This window comes from Phodopus roborovskii, unplaced genomic scaffold (assembly GCF_943737965.1).
Source record: "Phodopus roborovskii unplaced genomic scaffold, PHOROB, whole genome shotgun sequence".
NCBI lineage: Eukaryota > Metazoa > Chordata > Mammalia > Rodentia > Cricetidae > Phodopus > Phodopus roborovskii.
This window is the reverse complement of record NW_026126415.1, coordinates 6,134,676-6,145,961: the sequence shown is the minus strand read 5'-3', so window position 1 is coordinate 6,145,961 and position 11,286 is coordinate 6,134,676. Positions and strand designations below refer to the sequence as shown.

Sequence of the window (11,286 nt, the reverse complement as noted above, 5' to 3'; positions counted from 1 at the left end):
CCGCAGCACAGCGCCCGCCTCCCCGGCTCCCCTCGGCGGCTGGAGGACGCTCTCGCTTAAGCCCCCGCCTCCCCCGACTCCCCGCCTCCCGCCCTCCCGCGACGCTGCGGGGCCGAGGCGGGTCACAGCGGCCCCCCGCGGCCCGGAGGCCCCGGCTCGGCCGCCCTCCCGCCGGCTGGCGGCGGACGGCCCTGCTCGCGTTCGCCGCTGGCGGCAGGCAGCGAGGGCGGGCGGGCGGCCTCGCCTCCCCACCCCGGCTCTCGGGCTCGGGCCGAGGGGCGAGCGGGGGACGCTTACCCGGCGACTCCGACCTCCTCGCTAGTTCCCTGGAGGAAAAGTGCGAGACTGACGGTTGGTGGCAGGAAAATAATCCGGGGGGAGGGGGTGGGCGCAGCGCCAGGGTTCGCCGACGCGCACCCCGGGGGGCGCGCAGGTGTGTTCAGGGATAGCGCTCCGGCCGAACACCGCGGCCCGCCGGCCAAGGGGACCCGGGGCGCAGCCCCGCCGGGCAGGGAAGCGCAAGCAGAGCCCAAACGCAAACCCGCCCGCCGCCCAGCTCCCCCCGCCCAGTGTGTCATCATCACTCTAGGTCACGCACGTCTGTCTACCAAGCTTCCACCGCTTCCCTTCTCTCTTCCCCTTCCAGAAAGTTCTTGTTGGTTTTTTTTTTTTTTTTTTTTTATAGAAAAATCACTACCTTCCATTGCACGTCACCTTCGCCCCTCTTGCATTTCCCGACAGTGCACTCCCAATTTACAAACAAGCGCGAGCAAAATTTGCCAGCCACTCAGGAGATTTGTTAAACGTGATAGAAGCCGCCTTAAATGAAAGGCGGGTGAGATTAATTTCAGTGTGCTTGATCCTGTATATGGCCAGGTGTCGTCCTTACAACACGTGATTGATGTTAAATGTGTGAATGGCGTGGTCTGTCTCTCAAAATCAGTTGAAGTCTATAATGTGTGTTTTACCCTTAAAGCATATCCCATTTGGGGTCAGGCGCGTTTAGAATGCTCAAGAGCTACACGTAGTTACTGGCTGCTGCCCACGATTCTAGTAATTATGTGTAAATTGTTTTTGTCAAGGCTGATGGTGCTAATGTCAAGTGAAAGATGAATGTAAATAATGAAGGAAACAAAAAAAAAAAAAAAAAAAAAGGGAAAGTAGATGCCCTTACCATTAGATTGAACAATCTTCAGAATGCTCTTCAGCCCTGTGATTTAAAAAGGCCTTAATGTTTTCCCAATTTTCACCTACAGAATCATTCACCTACAGAAACTTTCTTGTTAACCTTTTTTTTTATTAACCATGAAAACATGACTTCACATACTCAACAAGTAATTATGGTTTTATTGGGTGCAACCATGAATAATTGATTTGTGCTCTTAATGTTGTTACACAGGATTTCAGTTTCAAATTTGAGTTGAGAAGATGCTCTTGGCATTTTAAAATGTGTGTGAATATGGGTAGTGGTCATTTCTCAATCACTTGTTTTTGTTTCCTTGGTGGGTTTTGAGACTGAAGTCTCCTGCAGTTAAGGCCGACTTTGAACACTGGATGCACCTGCCTGGACCTCCCAAGTGCTGAGATTACAATCATGTGCACCATGCCTGGCTCACTGGTTACTTCTTGCTTGGCTTTTTTCAGTATGTAGAGAAGACCCTAAGCTGTTCAAAATCTGAAAGTAAGATGTTCTTACTCAAGCAGTTCTCACATACCTGTGCCCAGGTTTTGATTACTGCCCCTTTGTTTCGTTGAACAATTTTTTTTTTTTCCCTTGGTGGGTACTAAAATTGAACATGGGGCCTTGTGGATACTAAGCTTGTCCTTCACTACTGAGTACCCTGACAGCTCCTCCCATTAAAGCTTTCATGGTGGATAATTACTTTTTCTAACACAGACGTTAATAGTGAGTACACCTTTAGTCTGCATCAGGGAACATTTATAAGCTCCTTGTACCAGGGAATTAGCTCAGAGACATCCTTGACCATATCTGTGTTTGCTGTTGTGTAGTATTAGCCCTACACTTAGGAAATATTAGAGATGGACTTGGGAGTACACGAATGAGTTTAATTTGTAATGTGCAAATTAACATTTATTGAGGATTTATAATCACGAGTCTGCTACTATTTTAAAAGTCTTGCCTTTATAATTTTATATAGTCCTCATCCTGTGGGGTAGACATTCTAATGTGCTCATTCTACAGAAAATATGCCAGGATATTACTGAGACTCAGATTTATCTAGGGACTGTTGTAATACTAACCTCCAGGTACTAGATAACTGCACAACGGTAAGAAGCCACAGGAAAAAAATAAGAGTACCCTGTGGGGCTCACTGAAGATCATTAGAGAAGGTCCTCCTCCTCATTTATACATTGCTTATTGATTTGTGGCAAAAAAAAAAAAAAAAGAATATAGAAAGATTCCATTCCAAAAGAATGTAAAGTGTGGTGTGTGTGCACTGTCAGAAGGGAACCTGCCAGAAACTAGGCCCAAGGTACCTTCCCTTTACCTGTGCTTAGAAGTTGGTCTCCAGGAAGCCTTCATGAAGCTGCTAGACTCACCCTTGAGATAGTTGTTCTCTGAAAGAGTGTTATCATGGAAGCTTGCAAGCCAGATTGGTAGAATTTTTGTTAAAAACAAAAAACAAAACTTTCTTACACGAGCCAGCTTGTTGGAGCCCATTCCCTGTGGTGGGATGCCATGTTCAGTCTTAATGCATGGGAGAGGGGCTTGCCCCGCCCTGCCCCAACCTATTGTGCTAGACTATGTTGACTCCTCATGGGAGCCTTTACCTATGAAGAGGAGTGGACTGCGGGTGGGCTAGGGGAGAGGTGAGGAGGGGAGGGAGGGGTAAGAGAGAGAACTGTGATTGGAATGTAAAATGGAGTAAAAAAATTTTTTTTTAAAAATGAAAAAGCTATTTCTTTACTGAACTATCCCTTTGAAGTCAGGCGGTGCCTTATCTGTACTTTGAGGTCATTGGTTCTCAGTCTGTGTGGATCATGACCCTCAGGTTCATATGACCCTTCAACAGGGCTCACATTATCAGATATGATATGCTGCATATCAGATATTTACATTCTGACTCATAACAGTAGCAAAATTACAGTTATGCAATAGTGAAGAAATTATTTTATGGTTGGGGGTCACCACGACATGAGGAGCTGCATTTTTGTCATTGTTGTTGGCTTTTCCAGACAGGGTCTCTCTGTGTCACTGTGGGTGTCCTGAAACTCTCTCTGTAGACCAGGCTGGCCACAAACTCAAGAGATCTTTCTGCCTCTGCCTCCAGAGTGCTGGGATTAAAGACTTAGGCCAACACCTCCCAGCACGAGGAACTGCATTAAAGGGCTGAAGCATTAAGAAGGTTGAGAACCACTGCTGTAGGTTCTAGCCCAGTACTTGTTCTACATAGTTTAAATGCAAGCTGTTTAAATGCAGTACATTTGCCTTCCCTTGAGTCACTGTTATAATGACAGTAATGAAGACTGGTTTTTCAAACTGACTTCAGGTTCATCAGTGAACTTCATGGGAATAGAAAGAGCATCTTTCAAGACTAGCTAATGAGAAACATTTCATAAATAAGAAGGAGGGCATATTCAGAAGGCACATATTCAACATGAATGTAGGAAATGTGAAGAACTATCAAAACAAAGCAATCCAGTTAGGGAATGGACATACTGCATTTATAAAACAAGGGGGAAAAACCTACGTGAATAGATAGTTCATTGAAGAGAATATACAGAGAGCATTTAAGTTCATGAAAAATATTCAACGTAATTAGCCACTGGTTACTGAAAATTAAAACTAATGACATTTCTTTCATTCCCCACTTTCCAAAAGGACAAAGACCAAAAACCGAAAACAACCCACCCAATACCTTACACTCATATTTCAGAGGAAGATTGGGGAAATCAGGCAGTGTGTCGGGGTCAGTTTTTCTGCAAGTAGAACTTAAGAGGGTGATTTTGAGTGTGAAGTCAATGTAATGGAGACCCCAGGAAGTTGGAGATGCCAGAAATGTAGAATGTCTAAGAAAAGCAGCATAGCCAGCTACTTCCTGGCCCCCACAAACAGGACAATAATGCAGGGCTGGAGAGTTGGCTGCATGGTTAAGGATGCTTGCTATACAAGCCCGAGAATGGGAGGATTGGAATTCAGATCCTAGCACCTTTGTAGCAAGCCATGTCCCAAGTGTGCCTGTAACTTCAGCACTGATGGGTATGGAGACAGGAGGGTTGCTGGGGTTTGCTAGGTACTGGCTTGAACAAAAATTGTGAGCTCTACGTTCAGGGAGAGATTCTGCCTTGAAGAACTAAGGTGGAGAACGATACTCAGAACCTTTCTCTGGCTTCTGCTTGTACACACACACACACACACACACACACACACACACTTTGTTTGTACACATATTATTTCCCATACACAAACAAAAGACCACATGGGTTGCAACCAGAAAGGCAACGAGGACAAGATTGCCCAAGCACTTTAGAGCTAACATTGTGCCACCACGTGCCCCAGGTCCCAGACATAGAACTACAAGACTTAATATTTACGCTTTGGGGCTTTGTCTTTGCCATGGTCACATTTTCTATTCTCCAGCTGGATTCTTTTTTGAATGGGAATGTTTAGTCTGTGCCATTTTATACTGGACTAATGTGATCTTTATTATACAAGGAGATTCAGCTAAATCATTTTGAGTTGCAGAGAAGACATTACCTTTGGGTCTTTGAACAATGTTGGAACTGATGAGACTTTGGGGACTCTTGGAAATGAATTTAAAGCATTTTGCATTGATATGGAAATAAGCTTCTTGGGTGAGAACAGAAATGCAATCTGATGATTTTTAACATGTAGTATTACCACCCCCCACACACAAACATACACACAAACCATGGTGAAGCCTTAGTCCCCAGCTAGAGGGAACTGTTTTGGGAGATAGTGGGATTTTTTTCTTTCTTCTTTCTTTCTTTCTTTCTTTCTTTCTTCCTTTCTTCCTTTCTTTTCTTTCTTTCTTTCTTTTTTTTTTTTTTGAGTTAGATTTCCTCTGTGTAACACTCCTGGCTGTTCTGGAACTTGCTGTGTAGACCAGGCTGACCTCAAACTCACTGAGATCTGCCTCCCTCTGCCTCCTGAGTGCTGAAATTAAAGGCACCGCCCGGCTGAGATAGTGGAATTCTTCGAAGACAAGGCTTAGCCAGAGGAATTAGGTCATTTAGGGATAGGCCTCTGGGGGCTCTCAACTTCCCATTCCTCCTCTTGTACCCCCTCTTTGCTTCCTCGTTGCCGTAAACCAACCAGCTTTTCTCTGCCATCTTTCCTCCATGACATTTCCTGCTTGCCGTGTGTCTTAAAGCACTAAAGCCAGCCAGCCATGAACTCTGATAATTCAGGAACCAAGCCAAAATCTTTCCTCATTGAAATTGTTTCTCAGGTAATTTGTCACTATGATAGAAAGTTTTACTACACAATAGACCTTCCTTCATCATTCCTAGCTGATTCAATTCACTCTTCTGTGCAAATCACCGCAACGGCTTAAATGCCATTATCAATGAATGGAGTCATCATTAAGGAAGAGAAGAATTCGTTGGTGCGTCTGTTCTCACGGGTCCCATCTGTGTAAATTATCTTTCTCTGCAGGTCTCGTGGGCCCTCTATGAAATAATACTTCAGCCAGTTAGCACTGGAGACTTCTGGTCAAGGAAGAGTCTCTGCTGGCCAAGAATGCTGCCCAAGATCTCTCCAGTACCTCCTGATACTTGTTTAATGTTGATTTATTACCTACATTGTAAACTCCATGATATTAAAATTTTGTTTAGTCACATGTTCATTCACTCTGCAAATATTGTTGCATGGCTGTTTTTCACTAGACACAGTTCCAGGAGCTAATCATATGCTAATTATATGCAAGAATATGAGATTGATGGGTGTGATACCTATGAGACTGAAGCTAGGAGACCCATTTGGTATTGGTTATGGAAATCTGTATAGAACGATAAGGTAGCAATAGTTTATTGGGGGGGGGGAGTCTCAGTGGGTGGATTCTCGATGAAGAATTGTCAGATTGCGTGTTACGCATTAGTGAGAAGTCATGGATGAGCATAACTTACAGGGTTCTGGATTGGTGTGCCGGCCAGAAGCAGAGTACCAGAAGGGCACAGGTTCAGGATCACAGGGACTTTTAGTCCACTTGGACATGCCCAAGCAGAATTGTTCAATGAAGTTTAAGTGTTAGAGCCCGTAGGGCTGTTGTGTGAGTGAAGGAATTGATGGCTAGATTCACAAGAACAAATAAGATTTCGTGATGTCTTAGGGTTGACCATTGCTGTGAAGAGACATCCTGACCATAGCAACTCTTACAAAGGAAACATTTAATTCAGAGTGGCTTGCTAACACTTTCAGAGGTTCAGTCCATTATGACCATTAAAGGGGAGCAGGCAGATGTGGTGCTGGAGCTGAGAATCCTGCATCTTGGAGGCAGCAGGAAGCTGACTGAGTGTCACACTGAGGGAAACTTGAGAAAAAGAGACCTCAAAGCTCACCCCCACAGTGACATACTTTCCCCAACAAGGCCACACCTCTAATAGAGCCACTCCCTTTGGGGGTCATTTTCTTTCAAACCACCACACATTCCAAGTATATAAAGGCAGGAAAAGAAAAGAGGCATCAAATTTAGCAGCTTACCGAAGGAGAAAGTTTTGTCCTCTTTATTTATATAGAACTGAAATTGAGAGAGTCTAGGCCAAAACAGGTTGAAAAAGAACTCAAAAGAGTGTCAGTTGTTGCAGAGATGTCGAATGACAGGATGATAGAGTCTATGCCCCTGCCTCTTGTCCATGATTAAGAACTCCTGGGCCTACACTGGATGTCTCTTACCTGAAGTCATTAAGCAACAGGATAAGAAACTACCTTTGCGAATCTGATGCACTCGAAATTTTACCATGTTTAAATTTGCATATTGAAAGAACCTAACAGCAATAATTATGGCTAACATATTTATATGCTTAGAGTGTTTTAGTTCCAGTAAATACTTTGCATGAATTATATCTCATGTAGTCTTCAAAACAGTACTATATTCATATATATACACACATATATATGAAGATATGGAATATAATGCTTTTGTTGTTGTTGTTGTTGTTTTGGTTTTTCAAGACAGGGTTTCTCTGTGCAGCTTTGGAGCCTGTCCTGGAACTAGCTCTGTAGACCAGGCTGGCCTCGAATTCAAAGAGATCCGCCTGCCTCCCCAGTGCTGGGGTTAAAGGCGTGTGCTACCAATGCCTGGCTTATAGTGCTTTCGAGTGTGGAATGTTCCCCCATAGGCTTGTGAGTTTGAATATTTGGTCCTCAGCTGGTGCCTAACAGTGGACACTGGTGACTACAGACGGACCTTGAGGGTTGTATCTAACCCTACTTCTTACCTGGTTGTTGAGCTGTGTGGCTGCCCTGTCACATGTTCCCACTGCCCTGAACACTGATACCCTTTTTCCAGTCAGGAAGCTAATCATATGTTACTTACATGCAAGATAGAAATTCTTCCTCCTCTAAATTGCTTCTGCCAGGTATTTGGTCACAGTGACGTGACAATTGCATAAACACTGCTCAAGTTCCATACTTAGCGATCGTTCCTATTCTAGGTAGAATCCACAAGCTTAAATGTTACACAATACCTCCAGAATAATTGTTTCACAGTGACGTAAAACATCTTAGTCTCATTGAGGCCTATTTCTTTCTATAAATCAGTAAGGAGGCAACTCAGTGGTATTCTAATAGCAGTCAGAATAATATAGATTTGTGAATAGTTTGGTTGCAAGTAATTTTTAGTATTAGGGGATATAGAGAATGTAAATAGGCTTATTTAATCATGATTAAATGAGGAAAGGATAGAATTGAAAACAAAACAAAACACAGACATGAGTATGTCAGCTAAAGAAACACGAAGCAAAGGAATTCACCAGGGAAAAGGGACGTCATCATCGAAGGAGTAAAAGATGACAGGTCTAAAATTCAAAGACTAGGGGTAGGCATAATCAGAACGGATGGGAAGTGAACACTAAGAAATAGAAACAGACGTAGTGCAGGAGTGGTCTCCTTGTCCTCAGTAAGGAAGGAGGAAATGTTTGCTACGCTGGAGCATGGTAGACTTAGACAGGGAGCTCCAGGGAAGTGGCAATGGCTGTAACGGCTGCTTGGGAAGGAAGTGCCCATAGGAGACCTGCCCAGCTGCTGCCAATGCCAAGCTGAGATTGGGTGCTGAGACTTAAATGGAGAACTCTCCAAGTCATCCCCTGACCACCCAATGAACTGAAGCCCGTTAGTGGGAACACAGCTGCATTATGCCACTAAGGTAGAAAGGGCTGCAAACTATTCATGGTTGAGCTAGACTGAGAAGGGTTGAGGTAGAAAGGCAGGTGATAGAAGGAAAAGTGGGAATCAAAAGTCAGAAATAAGGAGCCTGGAAATAAAGGGGTAGCCAGAGCCTGAGCTATGAGTAGAAAAATTTAAAGGACATTCTGAATGAATAATTACAACATTCAATATTTTAGTTGTACAGGTCAACTAATTGAACAGAGTGCTTGCTGGCTAGCAGGAGGTAATGTAATAGCTGGAACTCCTCATCAATCAGATGACTATCAGAGTCCAAGTTTCGCATCAAAGGAAATGGAGCATAAATACATAAATATCAAACATGAGATCTTTTGTTCCTGGTGTATTATTTGTCCATATCTCTCTATCTAAATCTACTTACCTTTTTATTGACATGTGGTCAAAGTCAGTATATTCTTTTAAAAATTTTTAAAATGTGCGTGGGTATTTTGCTTGCATTGATGTCTTCGTACCATTTGCTTTACCATTTTGGCAGAGGCCCTAAGCAGGACTGGGATCCCCAGGAACTAGAGTTACAGAGTGTGAGCCACCATGTGGCTGCTGAGAATTGAGCCCTGGTCCTCTGAAAGAGCAGCCAGTTCCCTTAACCGCTGAGACATGAATCTAGCCACTTTTCCTTCTATCTTAACTTTCATAATATGCTCACACATTTTCTTAGTTCCAAGAAGTATTTGCTGCCTGCATAATGAAGCTAGACATTCTTTTATGTGTGGATAGTCTTGTCAGTGAATAAGACGAAATGCAAGTCCTTAAGGAACTTACGTGCAAGTGCAGAAATCAGACAGGTAGATAATAATAATAATGCAGAGTGTACTGAATGTTTATGTCCCTCCTGGACTATATCAGAAACAAAGGCAGGCATGTTTATGTCTTTCCACAACAACAGAATGTATTAAATAGCAATAAATGCACATGCTGCATCACTTTTATTGACTGCAATTTGCTAAAACAGTCCAGGTTTCCCCCCAGTAACTGGCCATTGACCATGGTTTCATTGAAGGAGTTCAGTGGTCTTACTGGAGGAGCTGAGAGGGATGCAGAGAGCCACTGCATTGTTTAGATATCAGTGAACCCAGTTGGAGAGTTGCTGGAGTACCAAGGAGCAGAGACTGCAGGATTGCAGGGCTGGGTTTGGCTGCAGAGTTGAAATGAACTACAGAGCCAAGGTACAGGACAGTGGAAGCCGTAGAGGTCAGTTATAAAAGGATGAATGGGTGAACATGAATGGAATGATGATAAACGAGGCTAGTAATGTCAGCAGTGGGAACTGAAGTCAGAAAAGCTGCTCTGAGAAAGGAAGCTGATTAGGAAAGGGAGCACTTATAAGAGACCGGCTGGCCGCTCCTGAGGCCAAGCTGAGATTAGATGCTAGAGATTAATACAGACTGATACCTACATATATTGAAATGTTAACTCTGATGTTAACAGTGTTAAGGAATGGTGCTTAGGGGAGGTGATTAAGTCAGAAGGGCTCATGAATGGGACTGATGCCCTTATAAAAGAGACAAAGAGAGACCTTTGCTCTTTTGGCCATTGGAGGTTATAGCTCTCTATGAGGAAACACATACTCCTCATCAGGCACCAAACAAATCTACCTGTGCCTTGACTTTGGACCTCTTAGCCTGCACAACTGCGAGCCATTAATTTCCGTTGCTTCCAAACTGCCCAACTGACATTTTGCTTTAGCAGTCTGATTAAAGTAAGATACAGAGTTAGAAACATTGAAATAACAGCAAATTTTGGATTTAAAGTGGAAGACACCCACCTGAACCTTGAGTGGCTTACAAAGTCTCCTGTGAGAAGGTTTTGTTTTATAGAGAATAATGAATTGATGCTTACAGTACAGGCAAAGGAATGGGGAAGAAAGCATCCTTTCATATTTACTGGGGGCATTCTCTGTCCATATCTGCCTCTTTTTCTCGGAAGGTACTTCTGTTCAGCATCTCACTTATACAGAGTACTCATCTTAGCACCATCCATCCCCTTTACATTAGTTATTTTTATGTTACTGTGCTAAAATACCACGACCAGAAGTAACATAGAAGGGTTCATTTTGCCTTGCAGTTTGGAGTCCACAATAATGGTGATGGAAGAAGCCGGAGGCTGCCTGATCACCTTTTGTTGGCATATAGAAAACAGTGAGAGCAGGAAGTTGGGGTGAGAGGTACCCTCCCCCGGTGAAGTACCCTTTCCAAGCAAGCCTGCATCTCCTAAAGGTCTTATAACCTCCCCAACAGCCCTACCATCTGGGAATCAAAGAGCTCAAATACACGAGCTTATGAGGGACATTTTCCATTTAAGCCCGAACACCCTCCTCCTAGAGATAGACTTGCCCACCAGGAATCATCAGACTTGGAACTAAACACTTACATTCGAGTCTCATCTAGTTTTAGACGCATCAGGCCAAACTTTCCTTATCTTAAAATAGAAATAGCAGTACTTGTTTTAGTCACTAAAATAATGTAGTCAGAGTTGAATGAGAATGGCTTTCCATGGGCTCGTATGTCTGAATGCTTCCTAGTTGGTGGGACTGCTTAGGAAGGACCAGAGGGTGTGGCCTTGTTGGAGGAGGTGTGCTACCGGGGTCAGGCTTTGAGGTTTCGAAGGACGAGCTGTTCCCAGTGAACTCTCTCTGCCTCCTTGAGGATAAGGATGTAAGCTCTGGCGCTGTGTCTTCCCATCTGTCTCCTGCCACGCTCCCCGGCCATGATGGTCATGGACTCACCATCTAAAACTGTAAGCCACAACAGACTCTTCTATAATTTGTCTTGGTCATGGGTGTCTCTTCCCAGCAAAAGAAAAGTTAACTAAGGACAGTTAACACATGTCACACTGTTTTGTTAACTTTTAAGAATCATGTAGCTGCTATTTTTTCCCCGTCCTGTAGCATGCCTGTG

General features: G+C 43.7%; 1 long non-coding RNA gene across 1 annotated transcript; it reads left to right on the top strand.

Annotated features, from left to right (window-relative positions):
- The first annotated feature begins 228 nt into the window (after positions 1-228).
- LOC127221177 (uncharacterized) lies at positions 229-5,844 on the top strand. The gene is made up of 2 exons (XR_007834434.1): positions 229-351; positions 5,642-5,844. It is a non-coding gene; the product is annotated as an uncharacterized LOC127221177 (long non-coding RNA).
- The last annotated feature ends 5,442 nt before the right edge of the window (positions 5,845-11,286 follow it).